Here is a 15,581-nt window from a genome sequence, read left to right as displayed (position 1 = left end):
TAAAACCGCAGAGTGCCAGACGGGACGTCCGAGTGCCGGACGCTGTCCGCCAGTTTAAACCCAGCGGGCTGATCTTCAGCCACTGGTGGACGCCACTTCTCTAGTCTAGTCACCGTGACCCTTACCTGGCCTCGCTGCTGCCCTCTCTGTGAGAAACCACCAACTCTCCCGTCTCCAAAACTTCGTCCCTGCTTCCCCGCCGCTCAGCTCGGCACCAAACGGCTTGCTTTGTTTTTTGTTTTTTTTCCCCCAACCCTTTAGATCAGGCAAAAGAAAACTATGGCCCGAGGGCCAAGTTTCTCCTTTGCCCATTTGGCTTTTTAATCTGGAGCGCCGAACTTGAAGAAATTCTATTAATCGGAAGTAAGTCATACAGTATTTCAGCAATTTTTTCATGGTTTTAAGAGTCATTTCAATAACGAGCTAAAGACTTTGGGGCTTCAAAGACTCATTTTGTTGTAACGCTTTTGTCATTTTCAACAGACATTCAAGCACATGTTTTCTACATGTCTGTTTCTCCTAGGACGTGGGTCACCAAAACACTCCATCCATCTGCTCCTGCTCCCCCAAATGTTAGAACCCATTGTGGCCCCACCAGTCAAAAAGTTTGCCCACCCCATGATTTAGATGGAATCGACTTCGATGTTCAGCTTACAACACTCACACAAACACGCTTGGATCGTCTTATCTCCAGGACCCTCTGATCTCGTCCCCCTCCTTGGTCCTGATGGGCGGATAGAGCGGCGGATAGGCGGCTCCTCCTGACTCGCTAACGCCAACACGTTGATGTCAACAGACCCTGGTAGAGCAGAGTTTACCGTCGCTAATGGCCCAGAAATTATTCTTGATCGCGGCGGGATGTGGGGGAACGAGCGCGTCGGAGCAGCTTCCTTGTATCCGTATGCTAGCATGTGTCTGTTGCATGTGAGCGGGCGTGCGTGCACGCGCAGCCACCTCGACTCTCATCAGCTCGGCGCTTGCCTCCTGTCACGGCGCTGCGCGGTGATGAGCGGCGCCGTCACAGCGGGCGACACAAAGCGCTCCAATTAATCACAGAAAAGGACGGCTAATGAAGTCATTACACACGGGGAGAGTTTCATCTCGAACATCCACTTCTTACGCCGGAGACTCTTTCATAGAAACACATTTGGAGGAGGCTTGATAGGCACTGAGAGCTCCAAGATTAGCAAGAGTCGCTCTGATTTAGAAACAGTTTGGTGTAGCCAAGTTGTGGCCAAGTCTTGTTTTTTTTGTTGTTTTTTTATGTTCTCACATAGTTTCCCTTTTTGTAGAACACAATGCTGTTAATTTCGCCTCCTTTTAATCTTACGAGTCTAAGAGCAAGATGCTGGTCACGCTTTGCCCTTGAGGAAAAGAAAAAAAACACTTTCTGCTGCATTGTTACATCAATTTGGATCTGAATTGTAGAGAATATAAAACACTGCTGTCTTTGTCTTTCAAAACCACCAAGGCGTTTGAGGCGTCGACAGACTGTCGGACTGATTTTTAGCCATTAGTGTCAAATTGGGCTTTAATTGGTTGATTTCTTTTAATCTCGCAACCATTTTAGTCAGTCACTTCAGTCAGTTCATAAACTGACGCTGGAGCAGAGCTGCGTTAACTTTTAGAGAGGCAGGAAAAACATCATAAACATCATTAACGCATCATCCAATTATTTTTGTTTTCAATCCCTTTGGACTGTCTTCCAGCCTCCATTTTTCTGTTGTGTTGCGTCAACTCATTAGTGTGGAACACAAACCACACACACAAAATGAATATGTTTTTAAAGCATGTCATATTGTGCTTGTCAAGGCTGTGGAATTTGATTGTTTTTGCTAAGAAGGTAGAGTCGCATCTTATCTGCTGCCGTGTGGCGTGTGTGTCCTTCACTGAGGACGCGCCCCGCATCTCACTTTGGAATTCCGACGATTGTCTGTGAAGCTTTCAGTGTTTTGTCAAAATAAACAGAATCCTAATGTCTTACTGGTTCAATGCTCAGGCTTTGTAATTTGCATGACAACGCCCGGATACACATACACACGCAGTTTCCCGCTGTATGCACCCTCCGAACTCCCTACTGCACAGCCCTGCACAAATCTACCAGAGAGAATTTACAACGCGCACTTGATCAGCGCCACAGATCAGACCAGAGACAGGCCTGGTTACCATGGCAACAACACCTGCGCGACACAAACCCCTAAAAGCCATAAAGTGTCTCAGCCTCGGTTTTAGTTTTGGACATAAGGAAGCCGAGCAACTGGCCGGACTCCGTCACTACTCACCACGACTGTCAGGCTGAGACAGAAATATGTGTCCCAGGCTGCACTCAGAAATGTCGAGTGTCGCCTCTCTCAGCCTCCAGCAGTGTCTCCCTGCCTCGACTGGCAATAAACAGTCTGAGTGGCTGCTTATGCTATGACCTGTCTTCTCCTTCTATTTCTCCTTTTTTTTTTTCATGTTCCATCTGCTATGTCGGGTTAAAGCATAGCACCAAGAGACAGATTTTTTTTTTTTTTTTTCATACACAAAAACCTGCTGGTTCTGTGTTCATCTATAAACATCAGATGCGACCTATGTTTCACAGATGGGTTTTTTTTAAAGACATTATTCAACGCAGTATTCCCACAAGAAGATTTGACCTTGGTGTATGGAAGTAGAGTCAAACCAGTTTAATCACTGATTGAAGAATTTGGGCGGTAATTAAATTGTGCGGATTCTTGAATGGAAGCTCTTTCACAATCAGGCTCTGTGTAACACTCCAAATACAATATTAAGATTCAACACACATTTGAGAAAACAGAATGTTCTGTTCTCTGACGTCATGCCAGATCTTCAATATACAAAATGGGAATTTATTCTCAATGATCTTATCAGTCCTGCCTTGGCCCTATGACAGCTGGGATAGGCTCCAGCAGACCCCCGTGACCCTGAGCTCAGGAAGAAGCGGGTATTGAAAATAGATGGATGGATGGATGGATGGATGACCTTATCACATAAAATAAAGCTCAAATAAATAAACTTCTAGTGTATCTTCATTTTTTTTATTATATTTTTTTTCTTCTAAAATGTACACCTCTAATTTATTCTCAGTTAACAATGACATGGTTGACTGGTTGAAATTTTACGCCATCTCCAATCTTCGAGTTTCATTGATTGAGTTTCATTGATTGAGTTTCACAAGAGAGTTTTTTTTGTTTGTTTGTTTGTTTCAGAAAAACAACAAAACGAAATTCTTGCTGAAACAATCAGTTGTGACCTGGGCGGCACGGTGCATGCGCAGCAGGGAGCCTACTAAAAGAAATGACACTGGGAGTCAGAGTCAGAGTGATTCCTAACGCAATACATCACAAATATACCCCCCCCACCACCACCACCACCACCACTACTTTACACTTTTCATGTGTTTCTCGCAGCAATATAACATGTCACACTGTTTACTGCAGTTTTATTTCCTGTCGGTCGTCACGGTGGGGGAGAACCCCCGACTTAATCAACCAAGCGTTGGCTGAATCCTAAATCACCCAAAGTGAGTCGCACATTGGGGGTGAAAGATGTTTTGGAGCAGTTGAGTGCGTGACTATGGCCACAGAAAATATTCCTGCTCGACGTTGACGGGACAAGAATGTGCTAAACAGCGGCGGCAGCAGCGAGGGGCCGGCGCTGATGTGGAGCCTCATGTAGATTTTAGTCTCGCTGGCTGCCGCAGTGTAAGATATTACTCATAACCTCTCTCCATTCATCTGCCCCGAGGCTTACAGTAGCTCCTCCACAGAGACACGTCTCTTTACTTCCTTGTTTACTTGTTGCGCGGGTTGCCATGGCGATCGCTGACCCGAGGAATATGCAAACGCCCCGCTTGCCGTGTCGACGGGTGTTTTGGAAAGAAGACAAATGCAGCACAGAGGCTTTTGCATTTGTCGCATTGGAAAGCATTGAATTAAAGGCGAACCAAGGGAAAGAGTGGGTTTTTTTTCATGGTGGGGGCGGGGTTTCATGCTCTTAGTCTAAATTAGCTGGATAGGGTTGGCCACTCAAAATAAAATGGATCACCTGGAAAACTTGGGAAGATGTTTAGAAAATGGTACCAAGCCAGAGGCAGCAGCTGGTTCCAGCAGCTCCTCATTTTCATCCTGTGTTGAAGTGTTTCTCTGTCTGTCCTAGTTTGGCTCAGTGTTCTCCCTCTGCATTAATCGATAGCGGATTTCGCTTTTGTTGACATTTCCGTGGAACTGCCACCGCCAGGTCCTCGTCCTGTTTATAATAATTAATCTAAAGTGCATATTTATTGATTGAAAAAAATCAATTTAAAAAATCATCTCGTCCCACCGAGTATGATTCTGCTCATCTTAATCTGCATCTCATCTCTAGTCGGAACTATAGAGTCCTGACGTATTTAAATGCATGCAGCGCTGATCGCATTAGGAATGTGTTTCACACTTGCGCACATCTCCCTCTTTGAGACGCTGCCTGTTCGACGTCGGGGATTCGACGATTCTCTGATTCTTTTCAGGCGGAGGCACAATGGCAAACACCCACTCGTGACGGCGCATGTGTGCTTGGTAAAAGCTTCCTGGAGCATGAAATAAGCTTTCCCAGGGATACAGTGTGGCAGACAGTGGCGGATGTCTCTTGCTATTTGTTAATTAAGTGCTTGCATCCTAAAAATCATAAATGTCACCTCAAACATCTCCCCGCCTCGGCCCCACCGTCCTTCCCCCCGGTTTTGCACTGGGCCCTCGCGCCAAATGCTAATGCGCGGCCTGAGTAGTGCTGCGCTCGGCGTTTCTTTTCCATACAGGTAAATAAATCCTCTGTTTTCCCCACTTCTTTCCCATCTGCTTCCCCCTTTCTCTTCCTCTTTATCACCCTCAAGGTTGCGCGTGTGTATGTGTGTGGGAGAGAGTGTGTGTGTGTGTGTGTGTGTGTGTGTGTGTGTGTGTGCACACACTCACTCCAGACTGTGATGAGCCTTGAGGAGGCAACTCAAAAATGCTAAGAAATATATCAGCACTTAGCACCTGGCTTTCCGCCTTCTGACTGACTGACTACACGTAAGGTTGCCTCCCATTGTCACAGCTAAAAAAAAAAATGCCCACCCAGCCACGGCGCGGTCACGGAGTGGAAAGTGCACACTTCCAAAAAAAAATATTTTTTTTTCCCCCATGCACCGTGAAATTAAGCTGCATCGAGCCAATTTGGTTGCGTCAGGATGTTGGGGGTTTGCTGTGTTGACGTCAAGGAGAGTGAAGTTGCCCCCCCCCCAAGGTTTAAACTGCACACGGGCACACAATTTTCAGGAGTTGCGCCAAAGAACGGGAACAGTTCTGCAGACGGGGTCGACTCTGTCAGGACAGCTGCATGACCGTGACTGCCCTGTCAACTCCGATAATGTCCACAATACAACAAACAATAAAGTACTCGGCTCTACAACCCGCATGTTTTAGAAGTAAAACCCAATGCAACAGGGTATGGATGAGCTGTTTGGGTTCAGATTCAGGTTTCAAAAAGGAGGTCAATACGAAAATGACAAAAAACAAAAAAAAAAAAACCTGTAATTCTATTTACATTTATATTTTTTTGACCAGCAGGGACCTCTAAAGTTAGTTGCAAAAAGACAAAAAACGGCTGGTTGTCAATACGTAAAGGAGCCCTAAATTCATAGTTTGTGTAAATTCCTCATAAAATTAATATATCAGATATAATACAATGTCCATTTTGTCCAAATTTGATCTAATCTTGTATAAAAATGGCAATAGGCCGGGGCGACTGCAGCTCAGGAGGTAGAGCGGGTTGTCCAATAACCGAAAGATTGGCGGTTCAAATCCCAGTCTGCTGTTGTGTCCTTGGGCAAGACACTTAACCCTGAATTGCTCCCATTGGGATTGGCAGTGCCTTGCATGGCAGCAGCCACCCATTGGTGCATGAGTGTGTGAGTGAATGGGTGAATGAGAGGCCACTGTAAAGTGCTTCGGGGTACCGTGAAGGTGCTGGAAATCACTACACAAGTGCAGTCCATTTACCATAGTCGTCGTTGTTGCAGCTTAAGTTTATCCGCCAACTGTGGCCTGTAACTGTGACAGTGATTGGATAGGTGTTGCAATCACGCCCTTGGTACCACTAACACATCCCAATGTGGACTCTCTGGGTTTCAAATTGGACCGGAAGCAGAAGATGCTGCTGACCATAAAACCAACGTCTAGGCTTCCGAACAAATATTGGCAAAAGCCAACGGGTGCTGTCACAGTGACTCTATCCATCATCACATGCAGTCGATGCTTTTCTCTGAGGTTCCAATTACCGCCTCAGACAGCATCTGGAGATGTGACACTCAGCATTAAACTGGAGCAAAATTCTCTCGTGTCTTGCGGCTTCTTGTGCCGACTTGATTGCCTGATCATGTGAAGGTGGAGACGTTTCAGTGCCAAACCAGCAGTGACGTCCCTAAAGGGCGACGCGGTGACTCGAGCCTGTTTTTTTTGCGTTTGTTGTTTTTTTCTTTTTTTTACCTTGGTGGTCACGACACAGGCGCTGCAAACGGCTTTCTTGGTCGGACGAGGGACAATTTCGCCGATTGATCCCTTCAAACGGTCTCCGCACGGCGCTCAATATGACAGACCACCGGCGGCGCTACTTGCAATCTCGTTGATTATGTCCACATTCACATCGATTATCATGTGGTCACCTCCCTCCTCACACTCACTTCTCTGCCGGTGCTGTGCGGACGCGGATGTGCATTATTGATCGCAGTCCACGAAGAGGGATTTAATTGCACAGTTACCAACTCGCTAACCCTAACCGTCAGTGGTCCCTCGCCGTTTCTTTCGCCCTAGATGGAAATCACTGCAGATAACCGATGAAGGCGTGATGAGCACTCACTTTTTTTAGTATTTGTTTGAATTTTCCGGATGCCTTCGTCCGAGGTAGAATGCAGCGGTGGCAATTTATAAAGGTTTTCATCGGCGGCTTGAACAGCGGTGTGTGCAGCTTGTCAACAGCAGTCAACGAGGGGATGATGAGGGGAAGGCGATGATGGATGCAGGCAAGAGCCCAAAACCAATTCATCTTGCGTGTCGACCTGCCAGCCGAGAGTGAGCAGCTGTTTCAACACACCATTAAAAAATGCTGGTGCGGCTCGTCGCGCAGCAGGTTTGCTCACTTTTTGAAATTCTCTTTCTTTGTGGCAAAGGTTCAAGGGGACATCTCTGAACAGATGAAATCAATACAGGGGAACCTGGAACTTGGTGTAATCAAAGATCATAAAACACAGTCTTTTTGATTGTCATGTTGGGTGTAGAATGAGCATTCTGTGTTTATAATATCAGTTTTCTCCATCTGTTTCTCAAGCTGTTTCATTGTTACTAGAAAGCACAGCCAAACAAGGTCAGATAGGCAGTCAGCTAAAACTTCTGACCACTTGATTTCTGTGAAATTTTATGATCAACCACACCAGCTGGCCTCATCGGATGACATATTTTCGATAAACTGCACTTATCATGCGTGATCATACCTTTTTAACACAAAAACATAATTCCAGCCATGAAAAAAATGCGGCCATTAAACAGGCCATGCAGCTGGAGAGGATGTTAAATGACAAGCCAAAAACAACATCCATGCAGTTATTAAGGGAAATGGGATACGCGTCATTATTTGTAGTGCTGCAAAATAAATAGAGGGTGAGCGTCTTGTTTGTTTTTGGATGTGCGCGGTCAAAAAAAAAGAATCCTGATAGTGATCAGATGCCACACAGCTGCAGCACAGTGGTAGACTTTGGTCCAGGGGGATGAGGGGAGGGATCTGAAACAAGCTCCAGCAGACGGGCAGCAGTGACACGGCAGACCAGCAGACCAGATAATTAAGAAGCCTAAAGGCATCGGCCGCTCTGTATTCCCTGCACGTCCGCATCAGTATAAGATCAGCGGATAATCTGGAGGGAGGGTGTAGTGACAGACCTGGATGGGAAGGAGGCTCTCTCACCACCAAATCAAACACTTGTTATTTCCAAACCAGACTTCCCATTCGTTCAAAGCACAATAAACATGATCCATTTTTGTGGTCCCATGCATTATTGAAGCCAAAAAATATGAAGATTCAAGCTTTGTGGCGAATACTTTGCATCGTAACCAAACCATATAACGCTTATGTTAAAAAAAAAAATATATATAAAAAACATAAGAATGCATAGAATCCTCCAATTCTATAATATGAGTGTCTAAAATGCAGGAAAAAAGTGACAGCAAGAACGAAAGAAAAGGTGGCGAGAGCTTAGATGTGGTTTCGATTAGAGACAGTGGCACTGAGGAAAAGACAGGGGGCGGAGCAGGAGGCAGCAGAGATTAAATTGTTGAGCTTTTTCTTAGGAGAGACAAGGATGGATCAGTATCAGGGGAACAGTGCATGAAGTTTCGGAGACAAAGCCATCGAGGCCAGATTGAGATGGTCAGAACATGAGGGAAACATCAACGCAGGGCTCACTGGCAGGCAGGAGGCCTGGAGGAAGAGTAAAGAGGAGATTTAGGGAGGCCGTGGAGTTAGCCGGAGTAAGACTAGAAGGTGCAAAGCATGAAGTTAGATGGAGGTAGATGAGGAGGAAAAGTAAACAGCAGCCATTCATTAATTCAATGAGGTCTTCAAACAACACGGCCAAAAGGCACAACAGGCTTTTCCTCCACCTCCATCAGTTACGGTATGCCTTGTGCCCAAGAAAAAGTTTCTAGAAATTTTTTTTTTAAATGCCCCAAAATATTTAACGAGATTACGTATTTACAAAAGGATTTACAGTGGTCATGACCTTTCACCTCTGAACTAGACTTTCTCCACCCCTTCCAAGCCCTGTTTCTTCTTAGTTTCGAATACATGTAAAGAAAAACTCCATCCGAGCATTTGGAGGGATTAGAAATGGGATGAGGCTCACAAAAAATAATCCCTTTTGCCACGGCTGTAGCAGCGGCATGATCCGAAAGAAGAAAAAAAAAAAAAACAGCGGAGACCAGTGTACAGAGACGCCATCAGACACGACACAACAGCACGTTGCCTCCGCTGTTGCGTCTGTGGCACTTGATGCAACAGAGGTAGGCGGAGTTCAAGTGCTGAACTAATAAGGTCACGTACCGGTGTGGCCACGCCTTGTCACTACAGAGGAATGTTACGGTTGGAGCTGCGACGCCGACAGAAGTGTGAATTAAAGCAGCTCAATTTAAGAGTTTCTTTTAAAAAAAAAAAAAAAAAAAAAAAAGATTTTGCTTATGGCAAAATGTCAGAAAAATGAGCAATTATGATGTTTTAGTGCTGAAGAGCACTTCATTGGCATTCACCGACGGGAGGATCTGGAGCTGTCTGGCGAACCTGTGACACCTTATGGGAGGCGGCGATATGATTTAATTGCGAACGAGCGCCAGCGCGGCGCCGTCGGGGGGGGGGGAAGCCGCAGAGAGCCGCGCGCTTCACTGAAGGGTGACGGCAGGGAGACGGAGCAGAACCGCAGCTCTCAGCTGCAGGAAGACCTGCAAAAACGAACCATGTCACCTCCGCCGTGCAACCAGAAAGCCGACTCGCCGATTCATTTGCGGAGCCCCCGCTCGGCGGAGGCTGGAATTCATCCATCCGAGGGTCATGTGGTTTAGCCCCTGGCTGGCCCACGCCGTCAACTCTTTAAAAATGTCGATCCTATTTACAAAATTTATACATTTGGAATTGGCACTCTGTCCGTGTGGCGCCACGGAGAAAGTGATGGTAGACAGTCCTGACCTCTCCGCTTTCACCTCCTGACTGATAAATCAAAGCTAGTCGAGCGGAAAACCGGCCCGGCCCGGGAGCAAAAATTAAACAGAGGCAGCCAGGCAGCCTTCATCTCACCGCGATCGAAAAAAAAAAAAAAAAGCAGACTTATTGAAGTGTGACTCAGCTTTGTTTTTTAATGAACTAATATTTCAGCAAGGAAATAATATTAGAGTTTTGGGTTGGGCAAAATGGCCCCATGTTTGATATTTGCATATTTCAGTTTTAGTGCCCCGAGGCTCCATTAATTCTTTAGGACGATTCGCATATTTTTTTCCCCCCCACCGTCACAATATAAGTAGGGAAAAGGAGAATTCCAGTACTTGCACACACATCACCCAGGGGGGGGGGGGTTCAGTCCTGAGATTGAGAGCAGAATGAGTTTCGGGGACGGACGAGTTTGGCATTTCCTTTCAGTTTCATTTTTGATTCAACAAACAGCTGACTCCGCCCAGAGGAAAATACACTTTACATATATCATGGTGCAGAGTCGACAGAGAAAGACCCTCCCCGCACCGTGAAACACGCATCGGAACACTGCACCGAGGCTCATTTCGTCCAGTGCTTCGGAGCGCCAAACATACTTTGGCCGTTAGCAAAACGTTCATTTGTCTACAATTAGCTTCACATTAGCTCGTCACTAGAGAGCCAAAAATGCTGAATTCATCCATACATTGACGAGCAAGGCTCTCAAAAGTTGAATCTGGATAGACATAAAGCAGGGCGCTGGCGTTTCGGCCTCCATTAGACCGCGTCGTCATGTTTAGCTGCGTATTTATGGCCTCTCGAGCTGTGCCGCAGTCTCGGGACGCCGTTAAATTCCTCTTCCTGCCGTCGATAAATACGTTCTTTTTTTACGGCCACGGAAGCGAGGCAAAGTCGTAACAAGCCATTACATGGATGAGCCACGTTTCTTAACCCCTGTGCGGCTCTTATCGAGCCAGATCCTGCCCGCTGACCCGCAGAGACCATCCGAGCCGAACATCTGTTTGACTAACCTCCTCCACCTGTCTTCGCCCTGACAGACTGGGTCTCCTACCGGCCGTGCTAATCCATCACGGCGCTCCGTCTCTGCACTCTGTGTGTGGCTGCCCGTTTGTGCGTGCCACGGAGAAATGCATTTGAACCCAGTAACAGGTCCGGAATGACGGTTGGCTCCGCCAGTTGGACCACCTTCATTTTATCTCTCCGGTGTCATTCATCCGTCTTGCCAAGCCCTGACAGAAAGTATTTCCAGCCGCTCTTTAAGTGACATTGGATCGCACAACCAGTCCGCTTTCATTACATGTAAAGGGGTGAGAGGCGCGAGGCTGGTTACACAGAAGATTGTGAAAGTAGGAAGCAGCTCCTCCAAATTGCTCTGAGAGTCAGAGGGTGGATAATCGATCAGGAGGGGTAAGAAACTACGGCAAGTCGTAAACGACGGCTGCTGCTATTGAGATCAATGCTATTGAGTTAAAACTGCATTTAAAAATAGAAATGTTTTTTTTTTCTCTCTCTCACTCTGGCAACTTTGTTGATAACCCCAGTGCGTAACGGCTAGCTATGACGCAACAACGTGCAGCTAGTGACACTCTTTGCACCAACATGGAGTCTGGAGTTGAAGCATCCAAGCTAAATTAGCAGCAACAAACCTGAATGGCTCGCTTGATCATGGTTTGCCATGCAAGATTGCCTTCCCCTTTAAATAACCTTCTCGATGGACTCTTTGCCAGATGGACTGATAAATTCAAAGGATTCTGGACCTCTTCCGTCTGGAATTCCAGCTCTTCTTTGATCTAACTCCAGCTTAAAACAAGCACCTGCTGTCAGACAGAAATTGGCCCACGCATTGAAAAGGTCCTTGTTAAGGTGCAGAGCCCTGTTAGGAGGGCACCTTGTTAAAAACCGAGTTGGGTTCTTTTTATAACTCAGAACACCTGCAAGGAGCCAGACTTGGGTTCACCAACACCCATCTCCAGTACGGTTCCACTTCCTGTGACCGTTGTGACTGTTGCTGTTGATGTTTTCACCAAGAATCTACTGTCAAAACTATTGTATAACTAAACGCATTGACTTTCCAAATGTTCTTGTTAAGATGTGGGTGCTATCAATACCAGAACTCCATTAAAATTCCTTAATTACCACCACTGCTGACATTTTCCATGAGCGGAACTTATAACGAAATTCTCAAAGGATTGAAGAGGCTATTGTTTTGCTGTAGGACATGCATCATACTTCACTCCGGATGCGCAATAGAAATAACTGAAGTATTGCAGACAACTTCTTCATCTATCTATCTAACTATCTATCTGTCTATTTTCATCTTCACAAACTGGCAAATAAATATACTGTATGTGTGTGTTTTGTCACATTATCTTATTGTAGCTACAGTACATCACCAAGCCAAAGTCTTCTTCTCGTTTACTGACCTTTAATTTCTCCTTGGTGGGATTAGAGCAAGAGCCTATTTATTTGGAAATCAGCCAATGCTCCTGATCTCCCCTGCAGCTGGAACAATGCATCGAGACCATTAATTGATAACCAGTAAGCGAGATGGAATCCCTGCGCTGGTGCGTCTGCGCTGGCTTCCTCTGAAGGTCCGACTCCAATATTGATGTTGTTTTGATATGTTTTGATATGGCCTGCCAACATCTTAACCGAGGTGTCGCAGTAATTTGTGTGGACTTGCAGTGGCCGTCCGAAGTTCAGGTGTAGCAGTGAGTTGCAGAGAAAACAAAAAAGAAATATTATGACAAGCATCGCTATTGCTCTGTTATAAATAGGTTTTTTGACAATACCTGTGGCACACACTCACATGCACACTCACAGGTTGGAGCAGTTCTACAGGAACGAGGCAGTTTGACTTTCTGTTTTTCAGTTGTAATCTATTCCAGAACTCAATTTCATTAGAAACATTTACCTAAAATACAACAAACTCTGCCGCTGGCATTATCATTTAAAACCTATTAGTACCAGATGGCAAATTCTAATTGTATTATTTTTTAATTGCTTGCTTTTGCCAACACCCACCAGAGATAGCAAAGCAACAAAAAAAAATTCAAATCCACACTTTATCAGGAAACGGCTGCTGTACGTGTGTGAGGAACTAAATAAGACTGATTTTCAAAACAAAAGACCACAACATTCCTCCGTCATGACACATTAAACCTCTTTGCCGGCACAGCTGATTGACCAATACCTGACTGAATAGCCTTCAGACTGTGAACAACGAAAGGTGAGAGATCAATTTCCACGTTGGGGAGAAGGTCAGCGACGCGAGGGTCACATTAATGATGGAGGGGAGCGATTTAGGAAGACAGCTCAGCTCAAGACCATCAGGTGAGAGAGACTGAGTGGAAGGCAATGAGGGGAGTTTTAAAACCTGCGTGGGCGGATGCTGCATATTTCATCACGTTGCCTTCATGGGGGGTCCAGATCGTGCAGGGTTAGCGGCTCCTGCGCTGACGATTATTCCTCCATCTGGGAATAAAACATACCATTTAGAAATCTGAAATACAAATGGTCCTTGAAGCTGTGAAATAATTGACATTCACAGCCTTTGCCAGCACGTGGAGGTGAATGAACGATGCGCGCCATTCTCCGACCGGCGTGTTCTACACTTGAGATAGTGGCGAGGAAAAGATAAAGCCTGGCCGCTATTCATTTTCATTTGTCTTGAGTCCAGGTTGGACAAAAGGAGGTGACATTGAAGGAGAAATGGAAAAAAATCTCCCAGCGTCCACTTTCCCCTTTTGAAGCCGCTGACGACAGAACCGCTTGAAAAAAAATGAAAATAATAAAATCAGACAGGATTCTCTCTTGAAAAATGTTCCTATTCAGTGTTGTTTAAAACCCCTCAAGATGTCGGCCTCATTTTGTTTGCTTGAAGTTGAAGGAAAGAACACCGCGCAGATGCATTCTCCATTGCGGTTTGGGTGACTTTAACTGATCTGCTACACTTTTTAGGGACGTGGCAGAAAGTTTTTCCATTAGCCACATGAAAGCCAAACATTCCTGAATGCAAAACACATTCTCGCTTTGATTTTGTTGTTGTTGTTGTTGTTACATTTGGCTATGATCGCGCCCGCATTCCTGCAATCGATGTGTTTGGATTGACAGATAAACAGCCGCCGACTGAAAATCTAAGGAAAAATGAAAGCGTTAAAAAAAGGGGGGGGGGGGGGGGGGGTCAGCGAACAATAATTACAGGCTGGACTCTGAAATCCAGCCTAGCAGATTCCGCCTGTCTCCTCCCCAGGAAGACGTCGCTGTAAATAGGAAAGGTGGCCGATCAGTTAGCGGGTAAATGCAGGCGGAGAGGGAGATTCTGCTGCGGCACAAACTTTGCAGCTGCATCTTTATTTAATGTGACAGGACGGGAAGCGGGGAGAATGTCAAGTGAGGCTTACGGAGATAGAGTTTGTATTACCTGCCTGGCAGCAGGGGGAAGAGCGGACAGCTGCAGAATGTCCAAACAATGGGAAAGAAAGGTGACAGATTAAATATGGGAGGTGTTAAAATTTAAAATAAAAGAAAAAAAATAATACAAAGAAATTGTTATTTTTAAAACTTGTGGGTCACTTTGAGTCAGGAAATGTCTCAGGAGTTAAAACGATCAAATGCACCGTGATAGAGAAACAAGACACATTTGTCTCCCTTTAAGACCGACTGCCACCATATGTTCATCTTTAATTCCCTCCAAGACCTGCAGGAGTGGCCGGCACCGTCACAGAGGGATCGCTCACCGTCCCAGCAGCGTCATTTGACCGTCTGTCACGACACAAATAGGACCGCCACGGGTAGGAAATTGTTTAAGCAGCATGGATGCATCGGCGCTGCGTGTCTACGACTGCAAGAATCGATGTGCCGTCTGTTACCTGGAGGCCCAAAGACTTGTTTTTGTGTAAAAGAGCTCATTTCCAACACGAGGAGACGATTGTGTCGCCTCCCTCACAATCCCGACAGGATTTTTTTTCTTTGTTGTTTTCTTCTTCCTCATGGATTTTTTTTTATGGCGTTAAATGTTGAACGGCACGAGGCTGACAGAGGAGTGAATGAGAATAGTGAAGTAGCAGGTGTACGCAGAGTTTAGAAGTACAATCAAAATGGAAAGGAAAACTTCTTCCCGGCATTATATTTTCCTTTCGCTAAACCCACACCGGCGCCGTTTTATTCAGCTAAATGAAATGTCGACCTGTGGAAGTCATCCGCTCTGCTTCACGCTGCCTCCGGCACACCGGGGGCAGCGTCAGTTCTGGCGAGGAGCGGTTTCAGGTTACTGCAGGCCATGATCCTGCAGTTAGCCAAGGCGGCTTTAGAGAGAGAGCGTCGGAATGATTATTTAGGATTTCCTAAGATAAGGCGGGGATGAAGTACATGTGGCGGGGAACGGCTTCCGTAATTCGAAATTGAATTGAAGGAAATGACAACTCTCTCTGCCATCTCAGAACTTGTGATAGCGAGTTTGAGTCTGGCAGCTGAGATATCGTCCAGGGCAAAGCCACCAACACAGCTTAACCAAACTAATTACTGGTTTCTGTCGCTGTTACTGGGCTTATCACATCGGAAATCTTATGAAAGGGAAAGGGGCGGGAAAACTTCCTCTAATTAGCAATAAAGCTAGCACACTCGCTTGAGGTGGTTTTGGTCTTTTTCCAGAGCTGAAACGTTTTACAATTATCTCCTCAAATCCTCGCTCCGTTGTTCTGCTGGATTTGAACATTTTTAAATCATATATAATTTGTACGTTAATATCATTTTAAGACAGTGCAGATGATAATTTGTATTTATTTAACATAGATGTTGAGGAGAAAAAAATCAATGTG

Source organism: Nelusetta ayraudi, unplaced genomic scaffold (genome assembly GCF_046127955.1).
Source record: "Nelusetta ayraudi isolate G7.1 ecotype Tasmania unplaced genomic scaffold, CSIRO-AGI_Nayr_v1 ptg000039l, whole genome shotgun sequence".
Taxonomy (NCBI): Eukaryota; Metazoa; Chordata; class Actinopteri; order Tetraodontiformes; family Monacanthidae; genus Nelusetta; species Nelusetta ayraudi.
Note: the sequence above shows the minus strand (reverse complement) of the source record.